We start from the raw sequence: 19,804 nt of genomic DNA on the forward strand, positions 1-19,804 counted from the left end.
AATTCCCTCATCTATATCATTAATATATATTGTGACTAGTTGGGGTCCGAGCACTGATCCCTGCGGTACCCCACTAATCTGCCTGCCGCTCGGAAAAAGACTTGTTTATTCTTACTCTTTGTTTCCTGTCTGCCAACCAGTTCTCTATCCATGTCAGTACCTTACCCCCAATCCCATGTGCTTTAATTTTGCACGCTAATCTCTTATGTGGGACCCTATCGAAAGCCTTCTGAAAGTCCAAATACACCACATCCACTGGTTCTCCCTTATCTATTCTACTAGTTACATCCTCAAAAAATTCCAGTAGATTTGTCAAGCATAATTTCCCTTTTGTAAATCCATGTTGAGCACAGGTATTCTAGTACAGGGGATCGGAAGGCGTGGGATTTCCAGCCACCAGCCGGAATATCGGCATGGGATGGCCGCCCAGTTCAGGTAAGTTAACTAACATTTATTTGCATGTATTTTATTACGTAAATGAAGGCTCTGCCGCTGGTCTAGTTTGTGTGCACAACCAGTTTAACTGCCCGATTAAGCTCCCTAACTGGTCTGCTTCTTCCTTGGTTGCAGAGTCTTCCTTCTGTGAGGATCTGGCCTGATTTATCGGGATCCTATTAACATTCTAGGTAAGACTGTTGATTTAGGGTTACTCCCAACTTAGTCTGCCTAACGTCCAAACTTATAAATTTAAAAGCTCCGGAAGCCCGATTTCCAATTTTAAATTCCTTGATAACTTTACCTACCACAAATTTCTCAAATGCTGCAGATCCTCCCCACAGAAAATCACCTACATGCATCAAGAAAATGCCTGCTAGCTTTTCTTCACAGTACCAATAAAACATTGCCGAATCTGCTTTTAGTTGAATCCAACCAGCTTTTAGTAGGACAGACCGAACTGAAAAATACCACACCCTGGATGCATCGTTGAGCTGATAAACACACTTGTTTAGCTTCCATAATTTCCCCTCCATATCTCCAGCTTCCTTTGGTGGCTTTAAAAATACTTCTCTTTGAAATTTGTCCCCTTGCAAAAATGCTGCTTTGATGTCAACAGATTTACATTCCCATGAGTGTGTTGCTAAAAGGGCTAGGAAAATCCTCAAACTCACTTTTCCTGCTGTTGGGGAGTCTACTCTAACTTCTTGGTCGCCTAGTCATTCCTCAAATCCCCGGGCTACAAATCTGACCTTTGCTTTATACGTACCATCTGGAAATACTTTGTAGATATCCATCCATGGGACAATGCTGGTTGTCCTCTATCGGGTCCCTCTGTGTATAAGCCAAATTCTCTCCAACTGTTAAGCTCTTTTTGTTTTGCATCCTTTACCAACTTAGCACTAACTTGTAAATAGCCACTAGAGCTTCTCTATCGTACTTCTTATGATGCTCCTCACCTGCTCTTTGGTCCTCGCTCTTGTTAAACTACGTCCCGACTAGATTTCCTATCCCTTTCTGGACTGCCACTACCTTGACCTGTATCTCCAACAACCAGACTTCCTCTCACAACTTTGTGACCTTTTCCTTGGACTTTGATCATCGTCAGGCCCAATGTCTGCCCTTATTTTCAGATTCCTGCCATAAACTAATTGATAAGGGCTGTAGCCCCCAACCATTTGTAGCGTGTTTTTTGCATGTACTGCCCTCACCAGAGCAGTTGTCAATTTTACCATTTGGTTGGTTGGCTAAAATTTGTCAGACCATTTCGTCAATCACGGTGTGATTTCTCTCACAAATCCCATTACTAAAAGGACTTTCTGCTGCCGTGTGCATTGCTACAATATTTATATTTTCACACATACTCCTGAACTCATCATTGGCAAATTCTCCTCCGTTGTCAGTTAGAAATCTAGCCGGTGCTCCCAGACCCGTTCCTATCCATCTTTCCATTATCTTGTCCACTATTACTTTTTTGTCTTTACTATAAATTACAAATGACAGACTGAATCTAGTCACTATGTATATAAAGTGTAGAAGAAATATGTTTTTCTCCATATCCCATACCTTGAAGTGCATTGCTACAGTTTCATTAAAGTCCCTTGCTAATGGGAGACTCACTACAGGGGTCGCGATGGCGTCCTCCTGTACTTTCTACAGATGTCGGGCTGAATATTTATAGCTTGCCGCTGTTCTTGGCGGCGAGCTACAAAAAGTGCGCGATGCATGCGTGAGATGTGTGCCGCGGAGCCACCACGATATTTTACACAACGGCCCATTAACATGGAGGGGCGGACTGCCCGCCCCCAATGACATAGAGGAGGCGCGGTCTCCACCCCTGGCAACAGCGTCTTCCGTTTCATTTTAATGTTTAAAGTGACAAGTTTACCAAAAAATGAAAATAAAATTTTATTCACACTTCCAATCCCCGCTCTCACCTCCCCGCAAAAAAGTAGATTTTCGATCACAACCTTTCACCCCCGAACTTTCTTTGCTTTAACTTTCAACCCCTTCCCACCATCCCCTCAACCAATCGCGTTCATTTTTGCTGCTCCCCCCGTACTGCCCTGAAAAATTCACTCCTTCCCCCTTCCCACCAGTGTTCCGCCTCGGATCTCCGAACAGACATCCGAAAGCCTGGGACCTCTGGCAACCAGCTGGAATATCGGCGTGGGATGGCTGTCGTGGAAAGGTAGGTAATTATTCATTCGTTACAGTTTATTAACATATTTAAATTAAGCTTTTTTTGCTGAGCAACGGGAGTGGGTGGGATTGCCGCCCGGAGGCCTCGCCATCGCTGGTAAAATGGGGCTAGGTCTTCCTGGTGTCGAGGCCGGTTGCGGGCCTCTCCCAGAGGTATTTTCCAGCCCCACCCGCCACAGCCCCCGACGTTGGGTTCTGGTAAAATTCAGCTTATTCACTGACATCCTCGATAATTTTAATATAGTCTTCATCTATTATCCCTGCATCTTTTAACAGAACCTTCAACCTATGACAAGATGGATGTGCAAACAGTCAATGTAGTTTTGAAATAATCTGCCTTTTCTCGTTTAAATCCTTGAACTTAAATACCTAAACTAGAAAAACTGTACTGAAACACCTGAACCGAAATATCTAAACTAGAATACCCGAACTGAGACACCCGGGCCAGAATTTTATGGCCCCCAAAGAGAGGGCTGGTGTTCCCGACTCCGTCCCACTGCTGCTGCAATTTCTGTGGGGCAGTGGTGACGAGAAACGGCCCACCTGCCCCTGGACAATCAAGGCCCTTAAGTGGCCAATTAACTGCCACAAGGGCCTTGTCCCACCACCGCGAGTATTTTCCCCTCAGCGGGCAGACGGCAAAGGCCCCAAGAACACCACCAGGTAAAAGCTGGCGGCCTTCTTGCGGGCTTGGTGGGGGGCCTCCTGATCGGGAACTCCTGGCACTTGGAGGGCTGTTCCCGAAGCCCCAACCGACACCCCTTACCTTGCCGGAGCCCAGCCAATTATCCCCAGTGAGGCCCCAAAAACTTACCTTCATTCCGGAGCCGTCCGTCACCATGTTTGCGATGGCTGGGTGTAGTCGCAGCAGTGGCCACCGCTCCTGGTGACGCTGCTGGGACTAAGAGCCGCCGGCCCGCTGCTTAGCCAGCAGCTCCATTAGGTGGGACTTCCTGCCTCAAAGAGGTGGAAGTCCTGCCCAAGGCCAATTAAGGGCCTGGGGAGCGAAAAATTTAAATAGCTGGCCCGCCCCCCCCCCACCACCTCAATCACATAGAGGGGGCGGGCTGTCCATCCCCAGCAATAGCGTTAACTGCCTGTGCACAGGCGCTGGTGCCCTTTTTAAAGGGCAGCCAGCCAGGCCGGCATATTTAAATTTTTAAAGCTACACCCCCCCAAAATTTTTCAAATAAATTTCTAACGCCCCTTTCCCACCCCACAATAACAATTGCATTAACTATTTGCCCTTCCCCCTAAAAACACTTACCTTTAAAATCCAACCTTGCACCCCTGCTCCCCCCCCACCCCGCAGACTGCACACAGTTTAAAGATCCCCCCTTCCCACCATCCCCTATACCCATTACGTTTATTTGACCCCATCCCTCCAGCACTGAAAATCTTACCTCCTCCCTCCTCCCCACCAGTGTCCCGCCGGCTTTTCCCAGACGGGGAATTAAAGGTGCGGGATTGCCACCCGCCACGCCAAAGATCGCGACAGGGCCGCAAGATTTAAGGTAGGTTGATTTAAATTTATGCATGTCAGTAATTTAAGTATTTAAATCCAGGTCCCGTCACCCAGTGGTGAGGGGGGGTGCCACCACAGTGCCTCGCCACTGCTGGGAGGTCTGGGCCGGGTGGACCACTGCCAGAACCATCTTCCGGACCCTTTCCCTGCCACACAGCCCAATGCCGTGGGCTTGTAAAATTCAGCCCCTGAACTTAAAGATCTAAAATAGAATACCTGTACTGAAACACCTTGGGCTGGATTCTATAGAGCCCTTGACATTGGGATCCATGGCGGAGGGGGCCTGAAGATGGCCCCGGGTGAGGCCCGCCACAGACCTCAACGCTGGCAGGTCCAGGCCCAATATTGCCGGCGGCGGCAAGGTCTCGTAGCAGGCCCCCCCGCTGCCTGGCGACCGGGCCGTAATTTAAATATTTAAATAAATTAAAATACCTGAATTAATTACTCTCCCATTGCCTCCTGTTGTCCTGCCGCGATCTTCACCCCGGCAGCCGGCACTGCCACGCCATTGGATCCTCGTCCGGGGAAATGAGGCGCAACACTGGTGGGGAGGGGGGAGGAGGTAAGTTTATCAGTGCGGGGGGGGGGGCAAGGTGGACAGGGTCAAATTAGCATCATGGGTGTAGGGGATGCTGGGAAGGGTTAAAAGTTTAAAGTTTGTGCAGTTAAGGGGGGGAAGTTCAGATGGTAAAGGTAAGTGTTCTTGAGGGGGAAAGGGCAAATAATTAGTTTAACCGTTATTGGCGGGATGGGAGAGGGGCAAAAGAGATGTATTTATTTAATTTCATTTAATTTTTCTGTAAATATTTAAATTTCCCGGTAGGACTAACAGCCCTTTAAAAATGGGGTCAGTGCCCGCGCACAGGCAGCTGACGCTATTGCCAGGGACAGACAGCCCGCCTCCTCCACCTGATCGGTGGGGGGGGATGGCAGCCCACCCTGGCTAGTTAAATGAGCCGCCGCCCGTACTGAAACACCTTAACTTCATTCCGAAACTATAATACCTGTACTAGAATACCTGAAATTCAAACCTAATCTAGAATACCTGAACTAAAATACATGAGCTTAAATACCTAAATTGAAATACCTGAACTAGATTACATGTACTTGAATGCCAAAACCTGTACTGCAATACCTAAGCTAGTACACCCAAACTATTATACCTGAACTAGCTTGCCTGTACTGAAGTACCTTAACTAGATTATCTGAACTAAAATACCTGCACTTAAATAATTGCATTGGAAGATCTGAGCTGAAATGCTTGAATAAAAAAACTTGAATTAGAATATCTGAACTAAAATACCTAAGCTAGAATAGCTGAATTAGCACACTGAAATGTAGAATACCTGAACTAAAATGCCTGAACTAGAATGACTGAACTGAAATGCATCCATTGGAATATCTGAACCAGAATTCCTCAACTAACTAGCTGAACTTGAACATTTGAATACCTGAACTAGAATACCTGAATAAAAAAACACAAGAACAGAATAGGAGTAAGAGTAGACCATACAGCCCCTCGAGCCTCCTCCACCATTAAATCAGATCATGACTGCTCTTCTGCCTAAACTCCACTTTTCCGCCCACTCTCCATATCCCTTGATTCCCTGAGACCAAAAATCCATCTTTCTTCTAGACAGAGTAGATAGAGACAAACGGTTTCCTTTGGCGGAGGGGTTGAGAACCAGAGGACACAAATTTAAGATGACTGGCAAAAGAACCAAAGGCGACATGGGAAAACATTTTTTTATGCAACCTCTCAGTCAGAAGATATTGTGGGATGAGGGAAAAATGGGATGAGAGAATCATAAGACAATCAAATTGTACAGCACTGAAGGAGGCCATTTGGCCCCTTGTGTCTGCACCGACTCTCTTGAACGGTAGCCAGTTAGTCCCACTCCCCTGCTCTTTCCCCAGAGCCCTGCAATTTCTTCTCCTTCAAGTATTTATCCAATTCCCTTTTGAAGGCTGCTGTTGAATCTGTATCGACCATCCTATCAGTCAATGCATTCCTAATCCTAATCACTCACTGCGTAAAAAAATGTTTTCCCATGTCACCTGAGAGTGTGGTGGAGGAGGATTCAATCATGGCTTTCAAAAGAGAATTGGATAAGCACCTGAAGAGAAAAAAAATTGTTACGGGGAAAGGGTGAGGAGTGGGACGAGCTGAGTTGCTTATGCAGAGAGCTGGCATTGACTTGACAGGCCGAATGGTCTCCTTCTGTGCTGTAACCATTTTATGATTGTATGATTGTATCTCAGCCTTAAATATATTCAATGATGGAGCATCCATCACCCTCTGAGCTAGAGATTTGCAAAGATTCACAAACCTCTGAACAAAGAAATGTTTCCTCATCTCAGTCCTAAAAGATCAAACCCTTATCCTGTTTTCCCTATGTTCTAGATTCCCCAGTCAGCAAAACAACCTCTCAGTGCCTACTGTGTCAACCCCTTCAGTATCTTGTATGTTTCAATGAGATTGCCTCTTATTCTAAACTCCAGAGAATACAGCCCATTCTAATCAATCTCTCCTCACAGGACAACCCTCTCATCCCAGGAGTCAACCTAGTGAACCTTTGCTGCATTCCTCTCAGGCAAGCATATCCTTCCTTGAGTTGGAGATCAAAACACAGTACTTCAGGTGTGGTCTCACCAAAGCCCTATACAAGTGCAACAAGACTTCCATATTCTTGTATTCTAATCCCCTTGCAATAAAGGCCAACATGCCATTTGCTTTCCTAATTGCTTGCTATACCCGCATGCTAATTTTGTTTTCCTTGTATGAGTGCACCCAAGTCTCGCTGAACATCAACATTTAGAATTTTCACACCTTTTAAAAAAAAAGTCTGATTTTCTATTCTTACTATTGTAATATTCTGATAACTATTAAGGCTTAGTACAGAATGCATAAGAGTCTGATGGTTGAAATGACAGGAGGTTATTGAGCACGTCTTGCATCTAAGCTTTCCTCTAGAATTCTCCGCGAGGTTCTGTATACAATACATTACACCACTTCCTGTGATGATGCACACAGTATATTTAAATAATCTGCCCGATAACAACCCAGTGTCTACTACATTACATTATACTACATCTCCCCCTGGGGCTGGGATTTTACTGAGCTCCCGACGCTGGGTTCCATGGCGGGGGTGGGGGATGCGTGTGGTGGTGCCAAAAGATTGTTCCAGCAGCGGTCCGTCATGGAGCCCAACACCGGAAGTGCCAGGCCCGATCTTCCTGGCTCCGTCGTGGCACCCCCACCGCTGGGCGATGGGAGCCAGATTAACATATTTAAATTAATGAAATGAATACAGTTAAATAAAATCAACACCTATCTTACCTTCGCGCCACAATCTTCCGAGTGGCGGCCGGCACTTTCACTTTCCCGCCCAGAGAAAGCAGGCGCTACCGTGATGGGGAAGGGGGGAAATTATGATTTTTAGTGCAGTAGGTGGGGGGAATGGGCTCTAATGCAAATTACTAGTGTAAGGGAGGGTGGGAAGGGAAGATCTCAGCACTTTGATCGGTTTTGGTGGTGGGGGGGGAAGGTCAAGTGTTGAAGGCAAATGTTTTGGGGACAGGGGACAGAGGGCAAATGTTGAATTTAATTGTTATGGGGGGGAAGGGGCAATAGAGTTATCCTCAATACTTTGGGGGGTAGCCCTTTAAAACTTTAAATGGCTGGCAGGGCTAGTTGCCCTTTAAAAATGGCACCAATGCCTGCACACAGGCAGCTGATACCATTGCCGGTGTTGGAGACCCTGCCCCCTCCAGGTGATTGGAGAGAGGGGGAGCAGCCCAAACAACTCATTATCCCATTATCCTGGACTGCCATGAGGAAGATCGCGGTGGCATGGTGGCGTTTGGCCCTCGCGTGCAGGCTGCCATTTTTTTTTTGGAGCAGCAGGAGAAGAAAATTCAGCCCCAATTTTCTGACTTCTCTTTTCAGATTGATAATTGCCGTGGTGTTTTCACAAGTCTGCTATAACCCATTCTTTCTTTTGAAGGGGTTTGAGGCTTTGAATCGTCTAGTTCCTCCTTCCGAGTCTGCAGTGCTTGAGTAGAGCTATTGGATAACTCACGTTCTTCATTCGGGTTGTCCTATGTGTTGATGGCAAATTGCAGCATCACTGGTTCATCAAACCTTTGAGATAACCTTCTGTTTCTTCTTATCGTCCCTTGGTTAGTTTGAACAATGTATGATCCTGAATATGGTGATTGTCCGACCACTTCTCCATACCAATTTTGGTCTCGAACCCAAACTGATTCCCCAGATTGGATGGCTGATATGTTCCTTGTTTTATGATGTCTGTCATAATTTTCAGATTGATTTGACCAATCTCTATCCTCTCTCTCACTCACTTTTTCCAAGTCTTTCAGATGTAATTTTGGCTTGAGTGTACTTGTGAGAGTAGGAAATTTGCATGGGACTAAACCATTTGAAGTGGTGTTGATTGATGACTTAGAAGTGCTAGTTGAAGATTTCATTCTTTTTTTTAACAATGTCTTCACAGTCCTTACACTTCTTTCTGCTTCACCATTAGCCTGAGGGTACCTTGGCGAACTAGTGATATGGACAAAGCCGTATACTTCTGTAAAATCTCTGGAGTAAGCATTTGCAAATTGCGGCCCATCGTCAGATAGTACAATACCTGGAATTCCATGCATAGCAAAACTTTCTCTAGGATGTGATTACAACTTCTGAACTTTGACCTTATAGTTGTTTAACTTCAATCCACCTTGAATAATAATCAATTACTATTAGGAATATTTTACTTCTATACTCAAAAAGATCCATTCCTAGACTCTCCCATGGTCCAGGCAGAAAAGAAGATGACATGAGTGGTTCTTTTGTCTCCTGACCATTGATAGCACACGTGATGCATCTCGATATCATCTCTTCAATTTCTTTCCATATACCAGGCCACCAAACTGAGTGACTTGCCCTGGCTCGACACTTCGTAACACCCAGATGACCTTGGTGCAATCTCTCCAAGATGTCTAATCTCAAGACTCTAGGGATAAATAATCTCTCATCATAGATTAGTAGGTCATTAACAATGCTTAGATGACCCCTCTGTTCATAATACTGTGTTAGAACAGGGTTATGTGGCATGTACGCTAGCCATCCATTTAAACAATATTCCCTGATTTTCACACATTATTCGTCTGGTTTCTGCACATTCCTGATCTCAATCAGTTTCTGAGCTTTAGCAGGTGAAGTTGTTGTCATCGTCAAAGCAAAAACTTCTACTTCTTCAAGCAAAATATTTCCTTTCCCTGATCCTGCTGTTGAAATACGTGATAAAGCATCTGCGGTGATCTGCTGTTTTCCTGGAATATATTCAGTTTTCAATGAGATCTCACCAATCTTAACCTAAACCTCTGTACTCTTGGAGGTAATTTCACAAACTCCTTTGAGTTTAATAGAGTAACCAATGGTTTATGATCTGTTTTGATTTTGAATTGAAGTCTTAGGATGTAATCTGAAAACTTTTCACTGCCCAGTTGCTGCCAAAGATTCCTTTTCTATTACTGCTTATCTCTGCTCAGTTCCTGTTAATGAACGCGAAGCAAAATATACAGGTCTGTGTCTCCCATCTCTCTGCATTGAAATAGGACTGCTCCCAATCCCGTAGATGACGTATCTGTCGCTATGAGTCACAATGGGCTAACACCTCCAATGATGTGAACATTCCTTTGATTTTCTCAAATGATTCTTGCTGGGCTTCTTTCCATCACCAAACCTTGTCGTTTTTAAGCAAATGTCGTAATGGCTCATTAATCATGGCTAAATTGGCTAGGAATGTTCCTACTTGATTCACTATTCTCATACACCTCTGAAGCTCTGTCACATTTTGAGGCTCTGGGAATTCCCTTATCACTTTTGTCTTTTGTGGATCTGTTCTAATACCAGACCCATCTATTATATGTCCAAGAAACTTTGCCATTGGCTGCGAAACAACACATTTTTCATTCAATGTGAGACCTGCTTCTTCCAATCTTCAGAGTACTGCTCTCACTCTAGCATTGTGATCTTTTTGATTGGCCCCATGGATTAGGACATCATCCATATGGCAAATAATTCCGTCCAATCCTTCCAGAATCTATCTGCCATATACACCTTGTTGCCCACTCACATATCTCTTTGCAGCCTCTTCGTGTCTTCCTTACAGCTTACATTCCCACCTAGCTTTGTATGGTCAGCAAACTTGGATACATTACTCTCAGTCTCTTTAAGTTGTTACAACCAGGTGAGGAAGGGGTCTCAGGCTCCCCTCTTGCCCCTTCTCTGGTTTGGCCCTAACAGGGTTTACCTTTTAAAAACACAGCGATTTTAGCTTACCACCTCAGTGAGCTCTTGCTCACTGCACTCGCATTACAATTGCAAATGAACCAATCAGACAGGTTTTCTTAGGTTTATCAAGAAAGATGTAAGTTTATTAGCCTTATCACTCTAACCTGGTTAAAATTACTAAAATGCATGATGCAACCACGCTCGCATGCATACGAGAGGCGCACACACACACAAATAGATACAGAGGGGAAGAAAGAATTGGAGGAGGGGAGGAGTTTGAAGTAGGCAATAAATGGAATACATATGTCCTTGATGTAATGTCCTTGATTGAAGTTAAAGTCTGGGAGTCCTCGCTGGGGCCACATACACAATTCCAAAATTGTGTCTCTGGTACCAGAAGGCCGAAAAGGGGCTTTGTTTGTAGTTTGAAGTCTGAGCTGCCACCGTGGGTTCCCTGGGACTTTGCTGGAGAAAGAGAGAGAGAGAGAGAGAGATCTTCTCCTTGGTGTTCAAATTGCAGTCTGTTTCCTTTCTGTGAGGCACAATTCAAAAAGCCCCAGTCTTACCAGCAGGTAGGTCATCTGACCATCTCCTTTTTGAAACAGCAATTTCTTGGAGGGTGGTTGGATTTCAGAGCCTCCCAGACATACTAAGTTGCGGGGTGGAGTTTTGTCTCTTACAAAGTCAAAAGCTGTTAGTGTCTTTTGATCACTATTGACAAAACCCATCTTGCTAATTGAATCAATGAGCACTCCCATTGTCTCTCTATTCAACTGTCTCTCAGAATCCAAATATGCAACCATGTTTTCAGCTGTTCAGTTCTTTTTTAAAAAAACAAGTTATTTGCAATGCCCAGTAAAAATAAATTTCAAGTTGTGTCCCATATGACAAAATTAATATGTTTCCATTTGGCAAGTGTGATTTCCATCAAAAGTTATTAATATAGTTTGTAAATAGCTGAGTCCCCAGCACTGATCCTTGCGGCACTCCATGAGTTATAGCCTGCCAACTTGAAAATGTCCCGTTTATCCTGACTCTCTGCTTCCTGTCCGTTAACCAATCCTCCATCCATGTTAATATATTGCCTGAACTCCATGAGCCCCAATTATGTGTATTAATCTTTTGAGTGATACCATAGCGAATATCTTTCGGAAATCCAGGTTTACAACATCTACTGGTTCTCCTTTATCTACCCTATCAGTAACATCCTCAAGAAACTCTAATAGATTTGTCAAACACGATTTCCCTTTCATAAAACCACGTTGACTCTGTCTGATTATACTATGATTTTCCAAGTGCATTGTTAAGATGTCCTTAATAACAGATCCCAGCAATTTGCTGACTACTGATGTCAGGCTAACTGGCCTGTAGTTCCCTGTTTTTTCTCACCCTTCTTTCTTGAATAGGGGTGTTACATATGCTAACTTTCAATCCGTTGGCTCCTGAACTAGGATACCATAACTAGAATGCCTGAACTAGAATACCTGAACTTCAATACCTGAATTAAATTACCTGAATTTAATAACTTGAACTAGAACATCTGAACTAGAATACTGAGCTGATTGACCTTAACAAGCATTCCTGAATGAGAATACCTGTAAAGATCTGAACTAAAATACCCAAACTAAAGTACATATTCTGAAATAAATGTACTAAAACACCTTAACAGAAGTACTTGTACCTAAATACCTGGATTAGAATACATATACTTAAACACATGGATGAGAACACATGGACTGAAGCACCTGAACCAGAATACAATACCCACCATTAATACAACCCACTCGATGGATTTTTGTTAGATGAGGGCATCGATGGGTATGGAGCAAAGGCGGGTAAATGGAGTTGAGATGCAGATCAGCCATGATCTAACTGAATGGCAGAGCAGCCCCAAAGGGCCTCCTCCTACTTATAATGTTCCAAAACCCAGGTTAGAGAGTAAACAGTGTGAGCAGAGCAAAGGAGTACCAGCCTCCAAAACATGTGGATAAACCACTTTAGTTTGAGGTTTTTAATGGAACTGTGCACCCTTGTGTTTTTAACTGGCGCCAAACTTGTTTGAAAAATGAAATTCACGTTTTGGCCCACTGCAGAGAGTGTACCGGTTTCCAGGAATCTTATGAAAACATTCCTGAGGTGGAGGTTATGCAAAGGCCAATGAGATGCATGTATTGCAAGCTCTCCTTTCATTTCAAAGCAACATTTGGCTCTCCATCATAATTGCACATTGTTTTCAAACATATAATTAAACCTTTACACTTGGAAGGTCTGCTGACTCCTCAACCTGATATAAAAATACATACCAACTTAGAAAGCGACCAAAAGCTGTCCAACTGAAATACTAACATCTGGAAACAGCACTGAACACAACCCTATGTGACAACGAATTAAACTGGAAGTGCATCGGGATTGTCTTAACTTAAGTGGGAGGTGTACCCAACATCTGACCACTTTGAGCACAGGGAAGAAACCCAAATAACAGAAAGGTGGAGTCTGCAGCAGTGGTGGATTTAGAATCTTTCATGGGCTTTCTTTTCTAGTCAGGTGTAGGGGCATTGGATCTGCCACCTCTTGTAAGCTTTAGATGTTTTTGGCACATTTTAAGGCATTTGAAGTCAACTGCAACTCAGTAACCCGCTACTCTGGTGCTTGGAATGGAAAGGGCTCATTCTCAAGGTTGCTAACTCTGGTTGAACATATCCCTGTAGATTTTATCACATCACCTTCCCCTACGACTGTCCCACCCAGTTCAATATTTTTAGAACAAATTAACAAAAATGTTCCAAGAAAATGAAGGAAAATGCACCAATTTTTTTCATACTCCCATGACTTTTCCTTCCGTGTTGCTATGTGGAGTGTCCAGGAGTGCAATCTTTATTCCTGGAGATTCCAGGACAATCCTGGAGAGCTAGCAATCCTACTCCACATGCACCGAGAGCCATCTTAAAGTGCTATGAAGAGCAAAGGTGGGGGGAAGTGGGGGTGGTGGGGTGGTGGTGGGAAGTGGAAAGGAAAAGAAAAAGAGATGGATGTTGTGGGGGTGAGGACTGTGGCCAAAACTCTGATCTAAGAAGGTTTGAAGGTAGGGAGAAGGAGGTGATAAGATGCTGGAATGCAGAGTTAGAAAGGGGGCACAGTGTCTGAGGGAACAGGTGTTGATTGTTGGGAAGGAGGAGCAGGCAGGTGTCCAAGCTTCCTTTTATTGATTCATGGGGTGTGGGTGTTGCTGGCCAGGCCAACATTTATTGCCCATCTCTAATTGCCCCTGAGAAGGTGGTGATGAGTTGCGTTCTTGAACTGCTACAGGTACACCCACAGTGCTGTTAGAAAGAGAGTTCCAAGTTTTTGACCCAGCGATAGTGAAGGAACGGCGACATAGTTCCAAGTCAGGCTGGTGTGTGGCTTGGAAGGCAACTTGCAGGTGGTGGTGTTCCCTGCTGCCATTGTCCTTCTAGGTGGAAGAGATTGCAGGTTTGGAAGGTGCTTTCGAAGGAGCTTTGGTGAGTTGCTGCAGTGCATCTTGTAGATGGTACACACTGCTGCCACTGTGCGTCAGTAGTGGAGGGAGTGAATGTTTATGTTGGTGGTTGGGGTACCGATCAAGCGAAATGCTTTGTCCTGGATGGTGTTGAGCGTCTTGAGTGTTGTTGGAGATGCACCCATCCCGGCAAGTGGAGAGTATTCCATCACACTCCTGACTTGTGCCTTGTAGATGGTGGACAGGCTTTGGGGACTCAGGAGGTGAGTTACTCGCCTCAGAATTCCCAGCCTCTGTCCTGCTCTTGTAGCCATAGGATTTATATGCTGCTCCAGCTCAGTTTCTGGTCTATGGTAACCCCCAGAATGTTGATAGTGGGGGATTCAACATAAGTAATGCCATTGAATGCCAAGGGGAGATGGTTAGATTCTCTCTCATTGGAGATGGTCATTGCCTGGCATTTGTATGACACAAATGTTACTTGCCACTTATCAGCCCAAGTCTGAATGTTGTCCAGGTCTCGTTGCATATGGATACGGACTGCTTCAGTATCTGAGCAGTTGCGAATGGTACTGAACATTGTGCAATCATCAACAGACGTCCCCACATCTGACCTTATGATAGAGGGAAAATTACTGATGAAGCAGCTGAAGATGGTTGGGCCTAGGACACTACCTTGAGGAACTCCTGCAGTGATGTCCTGGGCTAAGATGATTGACCTCCAACAACCTCAACCATCTTCCTTTGTGCTAGGTACAACTCCAACCAGTGGAGAGTTTTCCCCCGATTCCCATTGACTTCAATTTTTCCAGGACTCCTTGATGCCATGCTCGGTCAAATGCTGCCTTGATTTCAAGGGCACTCATTCTCACCTCACCTCTCGAATTCAGCTCGTTTGTTCATAAACCAAGGTTGTAATGAGGTCAGGATCTGAGTGGCCCTGACAGAACCCAAACTGAGCGTCAGTGAGCAGGTTATTGCTGAGCAAGTGCCTCTTGATAGCACTATCAACGACACCTTCCATCACTTTGCTGATGATTGAGAGTAGGCTGATGGGGCGGTAATTGGCCAGTTGGATTTGTCCTCCTTTTTGTGTACAGCACATACCTGGGCAATTTTCCACATTGCCGGTAGATGCCGGTGCTGTAGCTATACTGGAACAGCTTGGCTAGGGGTGCGGCTAGTTCTGGAGCACAGGTCTTCAGTACTATTTATGGGATTTTGTCAGGGCCCATAGACTTTGCAGTATCCAATGCCTTCAGCCGTTTCTTGATATCACATGAAGTGAATAGAATTGGCTGAAGTCTGGCTAGGGACGGCTATTTAGCAAGGCGGCTCCACAGAGTAGGTCTCGTGCGTGCGGGATCGGTGGCAAGCTGGAAAAATTCAGCCCAATGTCACTCAATATACCCCTCTCCCAGCACGCTGTGTTACTGACTTTATCTCTACCTTGTTAATCTATCTCCCTCACACTGTCACTAAATAACCCCTCCTCCCAGCACCCTGTGGTACTGACTGTATCTCTCCTGATGTTAATCTATGTCCCTCACACTGTCACTCAGTAACCCCTCCCACAGCACCCTGTGTTACTAATTGTACCCCAACTGATGTTAATCCAGCTCCCTCACATGGTCACTCAGTAACCCCTCCTCCCAGCACCATCTTACTGACTGTATCTCGACTGATGTTAATTCAGCTCTCTCACGCTGTCACTCAGTAACACTTCCTTACAGCACCCTATGTTACTGTCGGTATCTCTACTGACGTTAATCAAGCTCCCTGACACTGTCACTCAGTAACCCCTCCGACAGCACTCTATGTTACTGACTGTATCTCTATTGATGTTAATCCAGCTCCCTCACACTGTCACTCAGTAACCCCTCCCCCAGCACCCTGTGTTACTAACTATATCTCTACTGATGTTAACGCAGTTCCTTCACACTGTCACTCAGTAACCCCTCCCCCAGCACCCTGTGTTACTGACTGTATCTCGACTAATGTTAATCCAGCTCCCTCACACTGTCACTCAGTAACCTCTCCCCCAGCACCCTGTGTTACTGTGTCTCTACTGATATTAATCCAGCTCCCTCACACTGTCACTCAGTAAACCCTGCGTTACTCTAATTTTGATGTGGAAACTTCCCTTTCAAAGGAGTCTGCTGTACTTTGCTGTCTTTAATATGTTTCCAGATGGCTGACTCTGCACATCGTTTATTTAGTTTGCTGAGTTGAACCCTTTCCATTCCAGGCCTCCAGTGTCCACATGAAACCCTCTCAGCTCAGGAAGCCATCTCTGTGATATTAGTCCACATCTTTATTGGTCTATGTGATTCTAAGTTGGAACATATTTTTAACAGGGAGTGGGGAGGTGAAATGTTCCCAGGTAAATTCCTCCCAACCTCCCTTAGGCATACTTTGCTTGACGAACTATTGTTTGTTGTTTAACTATTGTTTCTGAGCTCTGAGCTTGCACTCAAGCAGGCACATTTGGGAGGGGGATCATGCTGACTCCCAATTGTCCTTTCACGGCAGAGTGACTGTAGGTTGCCAACCCTCCAGGAACACCCTGGAATCTCCAGGAAGTAAAGCTTAATCTCCAGGACAAAACCCAGGAGAAAAATCTTAGAAGCATTAAAAAATTGTGTTTTCTTTTCATTTTCTTTAAACACTTTTGTTTATTAGTTATATAAATATTGGAGATGGTCAGGTTGGAGGTGGGGGGACGGGGGAGAAGGCTGGTCGACTGGAAGGGGCAGTTAGAGGTGGGAAGTCATGCGATGAAACATCAGAGAAAAGTCCAACCAGAGGTGGCAACTTCTACAGCCAGTGGGTATAACACAGCCACAAGACGGAGAAGCCATCAGGTTGCTTGTAGCATAGAAGACTCTAAAAATCAAACTATTTTTCCCCTCATCCATTTTCCCAATCTTCCTCCTCAGTCTGCTGACCTGAGGCATTGCTGACACGTGGGCTCCCTCTGCTGGCCAGCAGCATGTTAACTGAAATGCTGGTCAGCGCAGGGCTGAAATATTTAAAGCGGCAGTCCATTTTGACCCAGCTTTTGAGAGAGGACTTGAAAGCAATGAACGCTCTAATTTTTTTTGTAGTGAGCGGGCGATTTATTTAAGTGTGTGGCCCCTTTCAATTTTTTTGATGGGTACTGAACACAATGGCTTCGGTCTTCCCAATATTTAGTTGGAGGAAATTTCTGCTCACCCACTATCGGATGTCAGACAAGCAGTCTGATAATTTAGAGACATCGGAAGGGGTTGCGTGAGGTGTTGGTGAGGTAGAGCTGGGTGTTGTCAGTGTACATGTGGGATCTGACACGGCGTTTTCAGATGAAGGGCAGCATGTAAATGAGAAATAGGAGGGGGCCAAAGATAGATCCTTGGGGACACCCGCGGTAACAGTACAGGGATGGGAAGAGAAATCATTGGAGGAGATTGACTGGATTTCATTGACTGGATGGTAAGAATGGAACCTGGCGAATGTTGTCTCTCCCCAGCTGGACGACTGTGGGGACAAATGGAGGAGGATGGTGTAGTCAACCTTGTCAAAGACTGCAGAGTGGTCGAGAAGGGCGAGGGGGGAAAGTTTACCTTTGTCACAGTCACATACGACCACATTTGTAACTTTGTTAAGAACAGATTGACCTGAAACATTAACTGCATTCCTCTTTCCACCGATGCTCCCTGACTTGCTCAATATTTAGAGCATTTTCTGTTTTTATTTCAGGCTACCAGCATCTGCAGAACTTTGATTTTGGAAACAGTGCAGTATCAGCTGGGCCCAGTGCTCTGCAGTCCTATCCCTGTCAATTCCCAGCAGGACCTCAGCCTACAATCTAGGATGGAACTTCAGTCCCATGCAGAAGGAGTGCTGCATTGTCAGGGATGCTGTTTTATGGATCAGACGTTAATCAGAGTCTCAGTTTGCCTGTTCAGTTGAATAAATTAGATCCCGGGGAATATGAAAAGAAGAATCTGGGATTCTCTCTGATGCCAGGTCAATACATTTCCCTCAACCAACAACACCACATGTAGATTAACTGTAACAGAGACAGACTGGACTCCAGATCCAGGTGTGACAGAGAACAGATTGGACTCCAGATCCAGGTGTGACAGAGACAATCTGAACTCCATATCCAGGTGTAACAGAGACTGCAGGAACTCCAGATCCAGGTGTAGCAGAGACAGACTGGTCTCCAGATCCAGGTGTAACAGAGACAGTCTGAACTTCTGATCCAGGTGTGACCAAGACAGACTGAACTCCAGATCCAGGTGTGACAGAGACCACCAGAACCATAGATCCAGGTGTAACAGAGACATACTGGTCTCCAGATCCAGGTGTGGAGACAGTCTGAACTGCAGATCCAGGTGTGACAGAGGCTGACAAAACCAGATCCAGGTGTGGCAGAGACAGTCTGAATTCTGAATCCAGATGTGACAGAGAATGTCTCAACTCCAGATGCGTGTGTGACGATAAAATCTGAACCCCATATCCAAGTGTGACAGACAGTCTGAACTCCAGATCCATGTCTGACGAGAAAATTTGAACCCAATATCCAGGTGTGACAGACAGCCTGAGCTCCAGATTGAGGTGTGGCAGAGATAATCTGAACTCCAGATCCAGGTGTGACAGAGACAGTCTGAACTTCGATCCAGGTGTAACAATGACAGGCTGAACTCCAGATCCAGGTGTGGGAGAGACGGTCAGAACCCCAGATCTGAGTTTGAAGGAGAAGGCCAGAACTCCAGATCCAGGTGTGACAGAGACAGTATGAACACCAGATCTAGGTGTGACGAGAAAAATTGAATCCCATATCCAGGTGTGACAGAGACAGTCTGAAGTCCAGATCCAGGTGTGTTAGAGACAGTCTGAACTTCGATCCAAGTGTGACAGAGACAGTCGCAACTCCTTATCCAGGTGTGACAGAGACTGTTAGAACTCCAGATCCAGGTGTGAGAGAGACAGTCTGAACTCCAGATCCAGATGTGACAGGGACTATCAGAACTCGAAATCCAGGTGTGACAGAGACAGTCTGAACTCCAGATCCGGGTGTGACAGAGACAGTCTGAACTCAATATTGTAGATGGGAGCAGGAAGTCACAAAGGAACATTGGTAAAGTGAGTGAACAATACTGTGGCTTATGGAGTTCAGTGTGGGTAAAATTGTGAGGCTATCTACTTTGGCCTAAGAAAGAGAGATCAGAGTATTTTCCAACAGGAAGATCTGTGGATAGACAGAGAGATTTAGGGCTCAATGCACAGAAATCAGTAAATGATCAGCCATGATCGAACTGAATAATGGAACAGGCTCGAGGGGCTGAACGACCTACTCCTGTTCCTGTGTTCCTATTAGCGAAACAAAACCAAAAACACCTTTTGATGGAATTGTATAATGTAGAAAAATGCAAACTGTCACATAAAAGGGGTAATGAAAAGGAATAATAAGTGTGTGTTTGAACAGATGTGTTGGAATTCGGGTAAAGCCTAAGCAGCCTATATGCCGAGCTCTGAACTGTTTACGCATTAGAATTGTCTGGCTAAAACACACGAGGTTTTGTTGTAAATACTGCTGTTAAGTGTACTCTTAATTATTGTACACTGTGTGACATGTGACACTTAATGTTGCAAACCCTATTGATTTGAGGGGTAAATTATAAATAAGACGAACACATTTACCCCTCCTCCAACAGTCTACACACATACACAGAGTCTCAAATGGCCCCGCTGGCATTCTCAGTGCAGCCTCACATGAAAAACACCCACTTGAGTCGGCTGTGGCTCAGTTGCCTCTGAGTCATAGGTTCCATGTTCAAGTCCAGGACTTGAGCACAGCAATTCAGGCTGATACTCCAGT

The 19,804-nt window shown here is 45.0% G+C and overlaps 1 long non-coding RNA gene across 3 annotated transcripts in view; it reads left to right on the plus strand.

The window, feature by feature from the left end:
• The window catches only part of LOC137373955 (uncharacterized), a 233,459-nt gene extending 213,976 nt beyond the window's left edge, over positions 1-19,483 (plus strand). The window contains exons 3-6 of one of the 3 annotated variants that reach the window (XR_010975744.1): positions 571-626; positions 2,535-2,626; positions 4,062-4,151; positions 17,677-19,483. This is a non-coding gene — a long non-coding RNA (uncharacterized lncRNA). Of the gene's footprint in view, positions 1-570; positions 627-2,534; positions 2,631-4,061; positions 4,152-6,700; positions 6,867-17,676 lie in introns of those variants that run through there. The other 2 variants (XR_010975745.1, XR_010975743.1) reach the window with 2 other exon arrangements.
• Positions 19,484-19,804: the final 321 nt, after the last annotated feature.

The sequence above is a fragment of the Heterodontus francisci genome, chromosome 9 (assembly GCF_036365525.1).
Source record: "Heterodontus francisci isolate sHetFra1 chromosome 9, sHetFra1.hap1, whole genome shotgun sequence".
NCBI lineage: Eukaryota > Metazoa > Chordata > Chondrichthyes > Heterodontiformes > Heterodontidae > Heterodontus > Heterodontus francisci.